This window comes from Phyllobates terribilis, unplaced genomic scaffold (assembly GCF_046119375.1).
Source record: "Phyllobates terribilis strain yellow unplaced genomic scaffold, ASM4611937v1 Scaffold_414__1_contigs__length_1644244, whole genome shotgun sequence".
Lineage (NCBI taxonomy): Eukaryota > Metazoa > Chordata > Amphibia > Anura > Dendrobatidae > Phyllobates > Phyllobates terribilis.
Window position 1 is genome coordinate 1409232 of NW_027363174.1, and position 14205 is coordinate 1423436.

At 45.8% G+C, this 14205-nt stretch overlaps 8 non-coding genes and 4 pseudogenes across 8 annotated transcripts; all 12 read right to left on the reverse strand.

Annotated features, from left to right (window-relative positions):
• Positions 1-663: 663 nt before the first annotated feature.
• On the reverse strand, positions 664-854 carry LOC141225878 (U2 spliceosomal RNA). The gene has a single exon (XR_012293111.1). It is a non-coding gene; the product is annotated as a U2 spliceosomal RNA (small nuclear RNA).
• A 1121-nt stretch (positions 855-1975) lies between these two features.
• Positions 1976-2166, reverse strand: LOC141225879 (U2 spliceosomal RNA). Its single transcript, XR_012293112.1, has one exon. It is a non-coding gene; the product is annotated as a U2 spliceosomal RNA (small nuclear RNA).
• A 1120-nt stretch (positions 2167-3286) lies between these two features.
• On the reverse strand, positions 3287-3477 carry LOC141225880 (U2 spliceosomal RNA). The gene has a single exon (XR_012293113.1). It is a non-coding gene; the product is annotated as a U2 spliceosomal RNA (small nuclear RNA).
• Positions 3478-4596: 1119 nt separating this feature from the next.
• On the reverse strand, positions 4597-4787 carry LOC141225881 (U2 spliceosomal RNA). Its single transcript, XR_012293114.1, has one exon. It is a non-coding gene; the product is annotated as a U2 spliceosomal RNA (small nuclear RNA).
• A 1121-nt stretch (positions 4788-5908) lies between these two features.
• Positions 5909-6099, reverse strand: LOC141225882 (U2 spliceosomal RNA). Its single transcript, XR_012293115.1, has one exon. It is a non-coding gene; the product is annotated as a U2 spliceosomal RNA (small nuclear RNA).
• A 1121-nt stretch (positions 6100-7220) lies between these two features.
• LOC141226250 (U2 spliceosomal RNA) lies at positions 7221-7401 on the reverse strand (annotated as a pseudogene).
• Positions 7402-7925: 524 nt separating this feature from the next.
• LOC141226362 (U2 spliceosomal RNA) lies at positions 7926-8041 on the reverse strand (annotated as a pseudogene).
• Positions 8042-9161: 1120 nt separating this feature from the next.
• LOC141226027 (U2 spliceosomal RNA) lies at positions 9162-9352 on the reverse strand. Its single transcript, XR_012293257.1, has one exon. It is a non-coding gene; the product is annotated as a U2 spliceosomal RNA (small nuclear RNA).
• Positions 9353-10473: 1121 nt separating this feature from the next.
• On the reverse strand, positions 10474-10664 carry LOC141225883 (U2 spliceosomal RNA). The gene has a single exon (XR_012293116.1). It is a non-coding gene; the product is annotated as a U2 spliceosomal RNA (small nuclear RNA).
• Positions 10665-11789: 1125 nt separating this feature from the next.
• Positions 11790-11980, reverse strand: LOC141225884 (U2 spliceosomal RNA). The gene has a single exon (XR_012293117.1). It is a non-coding gene; the product is annotated as a U2 spliceosomal RNA (small nuclear RNA).
• Positions 11981-13103: 1123 nt separating this feature from the next.
• Positions 13104-13284, reverse strand: LOC141226251 (U2 spliceosomal RNA; annotated as a pseudogene).
• Positions 13285-13808: 524 nt separating this feature from the next.
• LOC141226363 (U2 spliceosomal RNA) lies at positions 13809-13924 on the reverse strand (annotated as a pseudogene).
• Positions 13925-14205: the final 281 nt, after the last annotated feature.

The following is a 14205-nucleotide window of genomic DNA, read 5'->3' on the forward strand; positions in this document are numbered from 1 at the left end:
GGGATACCTGGATGGCTGAATGTCACTGAGAAGCTCACAGAGACCGCCATAAGCAACAGTTTAAAAGAATGCCACAGACTAATCAACCAAACTTTTTGGGTTGGTTTCTCTTTTATAGTCTGCAGGCATTAAATGAAAGAAGTCAGTGTTCCAGCAGAGGGAGACAACGTTTCAGAAAAGGCATTGTAGCAAACCAAAAAAGAAATTTTAAGCGCAGCAGAGTAACCAGCTCACATACCTGTTAGCTCAGGTGAGTTTAAAAGGCTGCTGTTGATAACAAGGGCATTTGCTAAATAGATGGTGTGTGTGCAACAATATACTGAAAGGTCAATTATATTGTGCAGCTTATCTCACCACCTGTAGTTATTTAGGTGAAAGCTCCAAAATGCTTGCCTAATATGTCTGTTTATCCAAAAGGAAGTATAGAGGGAGAGCTAGATAGATAGCATTGCATTACATTACATTACATGGCAATGCAATGCACAGTTGCTGAAGTTGAACCAAAATGAGCTTGTCATCTGGCTTCTGCAACTTTTAACATGAAAAATCCAATGAGGAGAAGAAAAGCAAAGCCAAAGAGTCCATCCCAAAATCCGACAAACAAGCAAAATGAACAAAAAGCATTGAATTCAATTCTTTCTGATTTTAGAAACTGCATTAAAGAAGGGGTGCACCGGTCCTGGAGATACTGCAATACCAGGTCAATGCGTGGAGTGGACAGAGCAAGCTCTTTTTCCATCTCCCTGTTCTAAAAATCCATTTAATATATGGTCCCCAGATAGGGGACGTATCAGATATTAAACTGATAAGAACAGATACTACACTTGATCTTAGCCAAAAGGCCGAGAAGCGATAACCAGAATTGGTTTCCGACTACGGTGCCACCCAAGGATTCTGAAAAGTCCATTTGTGGAGATGGCCACCTGGACTCCGGTTAAGAAGACATGCTGTCAACCTCTAGATCCCTCACATGCCTGCACTTTTCGGCTTGCTGCTGCTGCAATCCACGCGTTTTAGATCTGCATAACTCCACCTCTTTTAGCACAGTACCCTCAACCCCCGGCTGTTCCCACCCGCCTCAACACCATTGGAAGGGAGGAGAACCAATTAAGGCGGGGGGGGGGGTGGAACGAGCAGCTGTCTACCCTTAGCAGGAGGGTTGCTGATTAATTACCTCTCCTGCTGCTGCTGCTGCTGGCTGTCCAGCAGCAGACTGAAGGTGGCTGCTGCTGTGCGCAGGTATATAAAGGCTCAGAGCCTATTATGACACGCGCAGCCAGCGTTCCATTGCCACATTCCGTCTACTGCAGGCGGGATACCTGGATGGCTGAATGTCAATGAGAAGCTCACAGAGACCGCCATAAGCAACAGTTTAAAAGAATGCCACAGACTAATCAACCAAACTTTTTGGGTTGGTTTCTCTTTTATAGTCTGCAGGCATTAAATGAAAGAAGTCAGTGTTCCAGCAGAGGGAGACAACGTTTCAGAAAAGGCATTGTAGCAAACCAAAAAAGAAATTTTAAGCGCAGCAGAGTAACCAGCTCACATACCTGTTAGCTCAGGTGAGTTTAAAAGGCTGCTGTTGATAACAAGGGCATTTGCTAAATAGATGGTGTGTGTGCAACAATATACTGAAAGGTCAATTATATTGTGCAGCTTATCTCACCACCTGTAGTTATTTAGGTGAAAGCTCCAAAATGCTTGCCTAATATGTCTGTTTATCCAAAAGGAAGTATAGAGGGAGAGCTAGATAGATAGCATTGCATTACATTAAATTACATGGCAATGCAATGCACAGTTGCTGAAGTTGAACCAAAATGAGCTTGTCATCTGGCTTCTGCAACTTTTAACATGAAAAATCCAATGAGGAGAAGAAAAGCAAAGCCAAAGAGTCCATCCCAAAATCCGACAAACAAGCAAAATGAACAAAAAGCATTGAATTCAATTCTTTCTGATTTTAGAAACTGCATTAAAGAAGGGGTGCACCGGTCCTGGAGATACTGCAATACCAGGTCAATGCGTGGAGTGGACAGAGCAAGCTCTTTTTCCATCTCCCTGTTCTAAAAATCCATTTAATATATGGTCCCCAGATAGGGGACGTATCAGATATTAAACTGATAAGAACAGATACTACACTTGATCTTAGCCAAAAGGCCGAGAAGCGATAACCAGAATTGGTTTCCGACTACGGTGCCACCCAAGGATTCTGAAAAGTCCATTTGTGGAGATGGCCACCTGGACTCCCGTTAAGAAGACATGCTGTCAACCTCTAGATCCCTCACATGCCTGCACTTTTCGGCTTGCTGCTGCTGCAATCCACGCGTTTTAGATCTGCATAACTCCACCTCTTTTAGCACAGTACCCTCAACCCCCGGCTGTTCCCACCCGCCTCAACACCGTTGGAAGGGAGGAGAACCAATTAAGGCGGGGGGGGGGTGGAACGAGCAGCTGTCTACCCTTAGCAGGAGGGTTGCTGATTAATTACCTCTCCTGCTGCTGCTGCTGCTGGCTGTCCAGCAGCAGACTGAAGGTGGCTGCTGCTGTGCGCAGGTATATAAAGGCTCAGAGCCTATTATGACACGCGCAGCCAGCGTTCCATTGCCACATTCCGTCTACTGCAGGCGGGATACCTGGATGGCTGAATGTCACTGAGAAGCTCACAGAGACCGCCATAAGCAACAGTTTAAAAGAATGCCACAGACTAATCAACCAAACTTTTTGGGTTGGTTTCTCTTTTATAGTCTGCAGGCATTAAATGAAAGAAGTCAGTGTTCCAGCAGAGGGAGACAACGTTTCAGAAAAGGCATTGTAGCAAACCAAAAAAGAAATTTTAAGCGCAGCAGAGTAACCAGCTCACATACCTGTTAGCTCAGGTGAGTTTAAAAGGCTGCTGTTGATAACAAGGGCATTTGCTAAATAGATGGTGTGTGTGCAACAATATACTGAAAGGTCAATTATATTGTGCAGCTTATCTCACCACCTGTAGTTATTTAGGTGAAAGCTCCAAAATGCTTGCCTAATATGTCTGTTTATCCAAAAGGAAGTATAGAGGGAGAGCTAGATAGATAGCATTGCATTACATTACATTACATGGCAATGCAATGCACAGTTGCTGAAGTTGAACCAAAATGAGCTTGTCATCTGGCTTCTGCAACTTTTAACATGAAAAATCCAATGAGGAGAAGAAAAGCAAAGCCAAAGAGTCCATCCCAAAATCCGACAAACAAGCAAAATGAACAAAAAGCATTGAATTCAATTCTTTCTGATTTTAGAAACTGCATTAAAGAAGGGGTGCACCGGTCCTGGAGATACTGCAATACCAGGTCAATGCGTGGAGTGGACAGAGCAAGCTCTTTTTCCATCTCCCTGTTCTAAAAATCCATTTAATATATGGTCCCCAGATAGGGGACGTATCAGATATTAAACTGATAAGAACAGATACTACACTTGATCTTAGCCAAAAGGCCGAGAAGCGATAACCAGAATTGGTTTCCGACTACGGTGCCACCCAAGGATTCTGAAAAGTCCATTTGTGGAGATGGCCACCTGGACTCCGGTTAAGAAGACATGCTGTCAACCTCTAGATCCCTCACATGCCTGCACTTTTCGGCTTGCTGCTGCTGCAATCCACGCGTTTTAGATCTGCATAACTCCACCTCTTTTAGCACAGTACCCTCAACCCCCGGCTGTTCCCACCCGCCTCAACACCATTGGAAGGGAGGAGAACCAATTAAGGCGGGGGGGGGTGGAACGAGCAGCTGTCTACCCTTAGCAGGAGGGTTGCTGATTAATTACCTCTCCTGCTGCTGCTGCTGCTGGCTGTCCAGCAGCAGACTGAAGGTGGCTGCTGCTGTGCGCAGGTATATAAAGGCTCAGAGCCTATTATGACACGCGCAGCCAGCGTTCCATTGCCACATTCCGTCTACTGCAGGCGGGATACCTGGATGGCTGAATGTCACTGAGAAGCTCACAGAGACCGCCATAAGCAACAGTTTAAAAGAATGCCACAGACTAATCAACCAAACTTTTTGGGTTGGTTTCTCTTTTATAGTCTGCAGGCATTAAATGAAAGAAGTCAGTGTTCCAGCAGAGGGAGACAACGTTTCAGAAAAGGCATTGTAGCAAACCAAAAAAGAAATTTTAAGCGCAGCAGAGTAACCAGCTCACATACCTGTTAGCTCAGGTGAGTTTAAAAGGCTGCTGTTGATAACAAGGGCATTTGCTAAATAGATGGTGTGTGTGCAACAATATACTGAAAGGTCAATTATATTGTGCAGCTTATCTCACCACCTGTAGTTATTTAGGTGAAAGCTCCAAAATGCTTGCCTAATATGTCTGTTTATCCAAAAGGAAGTATAGAGGGAGAGCTAGATAGATAGCATTGCATTACATTACATTACATGGCAATGCAATGCACAGTTGCTGAAGTTGAACCAAAATGAGCTTGTCATCTGGCTTCTGCAACTTTTAACATGAAAAATCCAATGAGGAGAAGAAAAGCAAAGCCAAAGAGTCCATCCCAAAATCCGACAAACAAGCAAAATGAACAAAAAGCATTGAATTCAATTCTTTCTGATTTTAGAAACTGCATTAAAGAAGGGGTGCACCGGTCCTGGAGATACTGCAATACCAGGTCAATGCGTGGAGTGGACAGAGCAAGCTCTTTTTCCATCTCCCTGTTCTAAAAATCCATTTAATATATGGTCCCCAGATAGGGGACGTATCAGATATTAAACTGATAAGAACAGATACTACACTTGATCTTAGCCAAAAGGCCGAGAAGCGATAACCAGAATTGGTTTCCGACTACGGTGCCACCCAAGGATTCTGAAAAGTCCATTTGTGGAGATGGCCACCTGGACTCCGGTTAAGAAGACATGCTGTCAACCTCTAGATCCCTCACATGCCTGCACTTTTCGGCTTGCTGCTGCTGCAATCCACGCGTTTTAGATCTGCATAACTCCACCTCTTTTAGCACAGTACCCTCAACCCCCGGCTGTTCCCACCCGCCTCAACACCATTGGAAGGGAGGAGAACCAATTAAGGCGGGGGGGGGGGTGGAACGAGCAGCTGTCTACCCTTAGCAGGAGGGTTGCTGATTAATTACCTCTCCTGCTGCTGCTGCTGCTGGCTGTCCAGCAGCAGACTGAAGGTGGCTGCTGCTGTGCGCAGGTATATAAAGGCTCAGAGCCTATTATGACACGCGCAGCCAGCGTTCCATTGCCACATTCCGTCTACTGCAGGCGGGATACCTGGATGGCTGAATGTCACTGAGAAGCTCACAGAGACCGCCATAAGCAACAGTTTAAAAGAATGCCACAGACTAATCAACCAAACTTTTTGGGTTGGTTTCTCTTTTATAGTCTGCAGGCATTAAATGAAAGAAGTCAGTGTTCCAGCAGAGGGAGACAACGTTTCAGAAAAGGCATTGTAGCAAACCAAAAAAGAAATTTTAAGCGCAGCAGAGTAACCAGCTCACATACCTGTTAGCTCAGGTGAGTTTAAAAGGCTGCTGTTGATAACAAGGGCATTTGCTAAATAGATGGTGTGTGTGCAACAATATACTGAAAGGTCAATTATATTGTGCAGCTTATCTCACCACCTGTAGTTATTTAGGTGAAAGCTCCAAAATGCTTGCCTAATATGTCTGTTTATCCAAAAGGAAGCATAGAGGGAGAGCTAGATAGATAGCATTGGATTACATTACATTACATGGCAATGCAATGCACAGTTGCTGAAGTTGAACCAAAATGAGCTTGTCATCTGGCTTCTGCAACTTTTAACATGAAAAATCCAATGAGGAGAAGAAAAGCAAAGCCAAAGAGTCCATCCCAAAATCCGACAAACAAGCAAAATGAACAAAAAGCATTGAATTCAATTCTTTCTGATTTTAGAAACTGCATTAAAGAAGGGGTGCACCGGTCCTGGAGATACTGCAATACCAGGTCAATGCGTGGAGTGGACAGAGCAAGCTCTTTTTCCATCTCCCTGTTCTAAAAATCCATTTAATATATGGTCCCCAGATAGGGGACGTATCAGATATTAAACTGATAAGAACAGATACTACACTTGATCTTAGCCAAAAGGCCGAGAAGCGATAACCAGAATTGGTTTCCGACTACGGTGCCACCCAAGGATTCTGAAAAGTCCATTTGTGGAGATGGCCACCTGGACTCCCGTTAAGAAGACATGCTGTCAACCTCTAGATCCCTCACATGCCTGCACTTTTCGGCTAGCTGCTGCTGCAATCCACGCGTTTTAGATCTGCATAACTCCACCTCTTTTAGCACAGTACCCTCAACCCCCGGCTGTTCCCACCCGCCTCAACACCGTTGGAAGGGAGGAGAACCAATTAAGGCGGGGGGGGGGGTGGAACGAGCAGCTGTCTACCCTTAGCAGGAGGGTTGCTGATTAATTACCTCTCCTGCTGCTGCTGCTGCTGGCTGTCCAGCAGCAGACTGAAGGTGGCTGCTGCTGTGCGCAGGTATATAAAGGCTCAGAGCCTATTATGACACGTGCAGCCAGCGTTCCATTGCCACATTCCGTCTACTGCAGGCGGGATACCTGGATGGCTGAATGTCACTGAGAAGCTCACAGAGACCGCCATAAGCAACAGTTTAAAAGAATGCCACAGACTAATCAACCAAACTTTTTGGGTTGGTTTCTCTTTTATAGTCTGCAGGCATTAAATGAAAGAAGTCAGTGTTCCAGCAGAGGGAGACAACGTTTCAGAAAAGGCATTGTAGCAAACCAAAAAAGAAATTTTAAGCGCAGCAGAGTAACCAGCTCACATACCTGTTAGCTCAGGTGAGTTTAAAAGGCTGCTGTTGATAACAAGGGCATTTGCTAAATAGATGGTGTGTGTGCAACAATATACTGAAAGGTCAATTATATTGTGCAGCTTATCTCACCACCTGTAGTTATTTAGGTGAAAGCTCCAAAATGCTTGCCTAATATGTCTGTTTATCCAAAAGGAAGTATAGAGGGAGAGCTAGATAGATAGCATTGCATTACATTACATTACATGGCAATGCAATGCACAGTTGCTGAAGTTGAACCAAAATGAGCTTGTCATCTGGCTTCTGCAACTTTTAACATGAAAAATCCAATGAGGAGAAGAAAAGCAAAGCCAAAGAGTCCATCCCAAAATCCGACAAACAAGCAAAATGAACAAAAAGCATTGAATTCAATTCTTTCTGATTTTAGAAACTGCATTAAAGAAGGGGTGCACCGGTCCTGGAGATACTGCAATACCAGGTCAATGCGTGGAGTGGACAGAGCAAGCTCTTTTTCCATCTCCCTGTTCTAAAAATCCATTTAATATATGGTCCCCAGATAGGGGACGTATCAGATATTAAACTGATAAGAACAGATTTTTGATTGAAGCTGCATCCAAGGCACTGAGAAATGTGACCGAAGTCACACCAAAACAGCGCACGAGGCGAGGATTCATGTGGACCCTTCCCGGAGGAGAGGGTCCCCAATAAACCATCCCCATCCCTCCGAGCCAGAAGGCCACAGCGAGGGTCAGGGATCTCCGATGCTCTCCCTAGCCGAAGCCGGAGAAGAGCCGTTTTCGTGCTCCCAGCTTCCATCTAGGCTGCCACCCTAGTGGAGCTGGAGCCTGTGTTGGTTTCTCAGCCCAAAGCTGACCGGACCTCCGACCGGGTTTATAAAAATTCCCCTTCCTAGCCCGGAGGCCAGGAATAGGGGGGGTTGCTCAGAAAGTATGATTGGCAAAGGTGCGGCGTGCTACGAAGCCAAGTCTTTCTGGGGTTCCCAGTCCCAGTAAGCTTGGACTCCCACCAGGGCGCCTACTCCTGGGGCACATTGCTCCAAAGCCCTCACACTTACCCAGCCTAGTGACTTCGATCCTGGAGGGCCATGTTTTCCATCAGATAACTCTATGAGCCACCTGGCGTACTAACAAGTGCACCAAACCAGTGTGTAATATGCATCAATTTACTAGGGCAGCCCAAGGACAAAACTGCCTTTTTAAAAGATACTACACTTGATCTTAGCCAAAAGGCCGAGAAGCGATAACCAGAATTGGTTTCCGACTACGGTGCCACCCAAGGATTCTGAAAAGTCCATTTGTGGAGATGGCCACCTGGACTCCCGTTAAGAAGACATGCTGTCAACCTCTAGATCCCTCACATGCCTGCACTTTTCGGCTTGCTGCTGCTGCAATCCACGCGTTTTAGATCTGCATAACTCCACCTCTTTTAGCACAGTACCCTCAACCCCCGGCTGTTCCCACCCGCCTCAACACCGTTGGAAGGGAGGAGAACCAATTAAGGCGGGGGGGGGGTGGAACGAGCAGCTGTCTACCCTTAGCAGGAGGGTTGCTGATTAATTACCTCTCCTGCTGCTGCTGCTGCTGGCTGTCCAGCAGCAGACTGAAGGTGGCTGCTGCTGTGCGCAGGTATATAAAGGCTCAGAGCCTATTATGACACGCGCAGCCAGCGTTCCATTGCCACATTCCGTCTACTGCAGGCGGGATACCTGGATGGCTGAATGTCACTGAGAAGCTCACAGAGACCGCCATAAGTAACAGTTTAAAAGAATGCCACAGACTAATCAACCAAACTTTTTGGGTTGGTTTCTCTTTTATAGTCTGCAGGCATTAAATGAAAGAAGTCAGTGTTCCAGCAGAGGGAGACAACGTTTCAGAAAAGGCATTGTAGCAAACCAAAAAAGAAATTTTAAGCGCAGCAGAGTAACCAGCTCACATACCTGTTAGCTCAGGTGAGTTTAAAAGGCTGCTGTTGATAACAAGGGCATTTGCTAAATAGATGGTGTGTGTGCAACAATATACTGAAAGGTCAATTATATTGTGCAGCTTATCTCACCACCTGTAGTTATTTAGGTGAAAGCTCCAAAATGCTTGCCTAATATGTCTGTTTATCCAAAAGGAAGTATAGAGGGAGAGCTAGATAGATAGCATTGCATTACATTACATTACATGGCAATGCAATGCACAGTTGCTGAAGTTGAACCAAAATGAGCTTGTCATCTGGCTTCTGCAACTTTTAACATGAAAAATCCAATGAGGAGAAGAAAAGCAAAGCCAAAGAGTCCATCCCAAAATCCGACAAACGAGCAAAATGAACAAAAAGCATTGAATTCAATTCTTTCTGATTTTAGAAACTGCATTAAAGAAGGGGTGCACCGGTCCTGGAGATACTGCAACACCAGGTCAATGCGTGGAGTGGACAGAGCAAGCTCTTTTTCCATCTCCCTGTTCTAAAAATCCATTTAATATATGGTCCCCAGATAGGGGACGTATCAGATATTAAACTGATAAGAACAGATACTACACTTGATCTTAGCCAAAAGGCCGAGAAGCGATAACCAGAATTGGTTTCCGACTACGGTGCCACCCAAGGATTCTGAAAAGTCCATTTGTGGAGATGGCCACCTGGACTCCCGTTAAGAAGACATGCTGTCAACCTCTAGATCCCTCACATGCCTGCACTTTTCGGCTTGCTGCTGCTGCAATCCACGCGTTTTAGATCTGCATAACTCCACCTCTTTTAGCACAGTACCCTCAACCCCCGGCTGTTCCCACCCGCCTCAACACCGTTGGAAGGGAGGAGAACCAATTAAGGCGGGGGGGGGGGTGGAACGAGCAGCTGTCTACCCTTAGCAGGAGGGTTGCTGATTAATTACCTCTCCTGCTGCTGCTGCTGCTGGCTGTCCAGCAGCAGACTGAAGGTGGCTGCTGCTGTGCGCAGGTATATAAAGGCTCAGAGCCTATTATGACACGCGCAGCCAGCGTTCCATTGCCACATTCCGTCTACTGCAGGCGGGATACCTGGATGGCTGAATGTCACTGAGAAGCTCACAGAGACCGCCATAAGCAACAGTTTAAAAGAATGCCACAGACTAATCAACCAAACTTTTTGGGTTGGTTTCTCTTTTATAGTCTGCAGGCATTAAATGAAAGAAGTCAGTGTTCCAGCAGAGGGAGACAACGTTTCAGAAAAGGCATTGTAGCAAACCAAAAAAGAAATTTTAAGCGCAGCAGAGTAACCAGCTCACATACCTGTTAGCTCAGGTGAGTTTAAAAGGCTGCTGTTGATAACAAGGGCATTTGCTAAATAGATGGTGTGTGTGCAACAATATACTGAAAGGTCAATTATATTGTGCAGCTTATCTCACCACCTGTAGTTATTTAGGTGAAAGCTCCAAAATGCTTGCCTAATATGTCTGTTTATCCAAAAGGAAGTATAGAGGGAGAGCTAGATAGATAGCATTGCATTACATTACATTACATTGCAATGCAATGCACAGTTGCTGAAGTTGAACCAAAATGAGCTTGTCATCTGGCTTCTGCAACTTTTAACATGAAAAATCCAATGAGGAGAAGAAAAGCAAAGCCAAAGAGTCCATCCCAAAATCCGACAAACAAGCAAAATGAACAAAAAGCATTGAATTCAATTCTTTCTGATTTTAGAAACTGCATTAAAGAAGGGGTGCACCGGTCCTGGAGATACTGCAATACCAGGTCAATGCGTGGAGTGGACAGAGCAAGCTCTTTTTCCATCTCCCTGTTCTAAAAATCCATTTAATATATGGTCCCCAGATAGGGGACGTATCAGATATTAAACTGATAAGAACAGATACTACACTTGATCTTAGCCAAAAGGCCGAGAAGCGATAACCAGAATTGGTTTCCGACTACGGTGCCACCCAAGGATTCTGAAAAGTCCATTTGTGGAGATGGCCACCTGGACTCCCGTTAAGAAGACATGCTGTCAACCTCTAGATCCCTCACATGCCTGCACTTTTCGGCTTGCTGCTGCTGCAATCCACACGTTTTAGATCTGCATAACTCCACCTCTTTTAGCACAGTACCCTCAACCCCCGGCTGTTCCCACCCGCCTCAACACCGTTGGAAGGGAGGAGAACCAATTTAGGCGGGGGGGGGGGGGGGTGGAACGAGCAGCTGTCTACCCTTAGCAGGAGGGTTGCTGATTAATTACCTCTCCTGCTGCTGCTGCTGCTGGCTGTCCAGCAGCAGACTGAAGGTGGCTGCTGCTGTGCGCAGGTATATAAAGGCTCAGAGCCTATTATGACACGCGCAGCCAGCGTTCCATTGCCACATTCCGTCTACTGCAGGCGGGATACCTGGATGGCTGAATGTCACTGAGAAGCTCACAGAGACCGCCATAAGCAACAGTTTAAAAGAATGCCACAGACTAATCAACCAAACTTTTTGGGTTGGTTTCTCTTTTATAGTCTGCAGGCATTAAATGAAAGAAGTCAGTGTTCCAGCAGAGGGAGACAACGTTTCAGAAAAGGCATTGTAGCAAACCAAAAAAGAAATTTTAAGCGCAGCAGAGTAACCAGCTCACATACCTGTTAGCTCAGGTGAGTTTAAAAGGCTGCTGTTGATAACAAGGGCATTTGCTAAATAGATGGTGTGTGTGCAACAATATACTGAAAGGTCAATTATATTGTGCAGCTTATCTCACCACCTGTAGTTATTTAGGTGAAAGCTCCAAAATGCTTGCCTAATATGTCTGTTTATCCAAAAGGAAGTATAGAGGGAGAGCTAGATAGATAGCATTGCATTACATTACATTACATTGCAATGCAATGCACAGTTGCTGAAGTTGAACCAAAATGAGCTTGTCATCTGGCTTCTGCAACTTTTAACATGAAAAATCCAATGAGGAGAAGAAAAGCAAAGCCAAAGAGTCCATCCCAAAATCCGACAAACAAGCAAAATGAACAAAAAGCATTGAATTCAATTCTTTCTGATTTTAGAAACTGCATTAAAGAAGGGGTGCACCGGTCCTGGAGATACTGCAATACCAGGTCAATGCGTGGAGTGGACAGAGCAAGCTCTTTTTCCATCTCCCTGTTCTAAAAATCCATTTAATATATGGTCCCCAGATAGGGGACGTATCAGATATTAAACTGATAAGAACAGATACTACACTTGATCTTAGCCAAAAGGCCGAGAAGCGATAACCAGAATTGGTTTCCGACTACGGTGCCACCCAAGGATTCTGAAAAGTCCATTTGTGGAGATGGCCACCTGGACTCCCGTTAAGAAGACATGCTGTCAACCTCTAGATCCCTCACATGCCTGCACTTTTCGGCTTGCTGCTGCTGCAATCCACGCGTTTTAGATCTGCATAACTCCACCTCTTTTAGCACAGTACCCTCAACCCCCGGCTGTTCCCACCCGCCTCAACACCGTTGGAAGGGAGGAGAACCAATTTAGGCGGGGGGGGGGGGGTGGAACGAGCAGCTGTCTACCCTTAGCAGGAGGGTTGCTGATTAATTACCTCTCCTGCTGCTGCTGCTGCTGGCTGTCCAGCAGCAGACTGAAGGTGGCTGCTGCTGTGCGCAGGTATATAAAGGCTCAGAGCCTATTATGACACGCGCAGCCAGCGTTCCATTGCCACATTCCGTCTACTGCAGGCGGGATACCTGGATGGCTGAATGTCACTGAGAAGCTCACAGAGACCGCCATAAGCAACAGTTTAAAAGAATGCCACAGACTAATCAACCAAACTTTTTGGGTTGGTTTCTCTTTTATAGTCTGCAGGCATTAAATGAAAGAAGTCAGTGTTCCAGCAGAGGGAGACAACGTTTCAGAAAAGGCATTGTAGCAAACCAAAAAAGAAATTTTAAGCGCAGCAGAGTAACCAGCTCACATACCTGTTAGCTCAGGTGAGTTTAAAAGGCTGCTGTTGATAACAAGGGCATTTGCTAAATAGATGGTGTGTGTGCAACAATATACTGAAAGGTCAATTATATTGTGCAGCTTATCTCACCACCTGTAGTTATTTAGGTGAAAGCTCCAAAATGCTTGCCTAATATGTCTGTTTATCCAAAAGGAAGTATAGAGGGAGAGCTAGATAGATAGCATTGCATTACATTACATTACATGGCAATGCAATGCACAGTTGCTGAAGTTGAACCAAAATGAGCTTGTCATCTGGCTTCTGCAACTTTTAACATGAAAAATCCAATGAGGAGAAGAAAAGCAAAGCCAAAGAGTCCATCCCAAAATCCGACAAACAAGCAAAATGAACAAAAAGCATTGAATTCAATTCTTTCTGATTTTAGAAACTGCATTAAAGAAGGGGTGCACCGGTCCTGGAGATACTGCAATACCAGGTCAATGCGTGGAGTGGACAGAGCAAGCTCTTTTTCCATCTCCCTGTTCTAAAAATCCATTTAATATATGGTCCCCAGATAGGGGACGTATCAGATATTAAACTGATAAGAACAGATTTTTGATTGAAGCTGCATCCAAGGCACTGAAAAATGTGACCGAAGTCACACCAAAACAGCGCACGAGGCGAGGATTCATGTGGACCCTTCCCGGAGGAGAGGGTCCCCAATAAACCATCCCCATCCCTCCGAGCCAGAAGGCCACAGCGAGGGTCAGGGATCTCCGATGCTCTCCCTAGCCGAAGCCGGAGAAGAGCCGTTTTCGTGCTCCCAGCTTCCATCTAGGCTGCCACCCTAGTGGAGCTGGAGCCTGTGTTGGTTTCTCAGCCCAAAGCTGACCGGACCTCCGACCGGGTTTATAAAAATTCCCCTTCCTAGCCCGGAGGCCAGGAATAGGGGGGGTTGCTCAGAAAGTATGATTGGCAAAGGTGCGGCGTGCTACGAAGCCAAGTCTTTCTGGGGTTCCCAGTCCCAGTAAGCTTGGACTCCCACCAGGGCGCCTACTCCTGGGGCACATTGCTCCAAAGCCCTCACACTTACCCAGCCTAGTGACTTCGATCCTGGAGGGCCATGTTTTCCATCAGATAACTCTATGAGCCACCTGGCGTACTAACAAGTGCACCAAACCAGTGTGTAATATGCATCAATTTACTAGGGCAGCCCAAGGACAAAACTGCCTTTTTAAAAGATACTACACTTGATCTTAGCCAAAAGGCCGAGAAGCGATAACCAGAATTGGTTTCCGACTACGGTGCCACCCAAGGATTCTGAAAAGTCCATTTGTGGAGATGGCCACCTGGACTCCCGTTAAGAAGACATGCTGTCAACCTCTAGATCCCTCACATGCCTGCACTTTTCGGCTTGCTGCTGCTGCAATCCACGCGTTTTAGATCTGCATAACTCCACCTCTTTTAGCACAGTACCCTCAACCCCCGGCTGTTCCCACCCGCCTCAACACCGTTGGAAGGGAGGAGAACCAATTAAGGCGGGGGGGGGGGTGGAACGAGC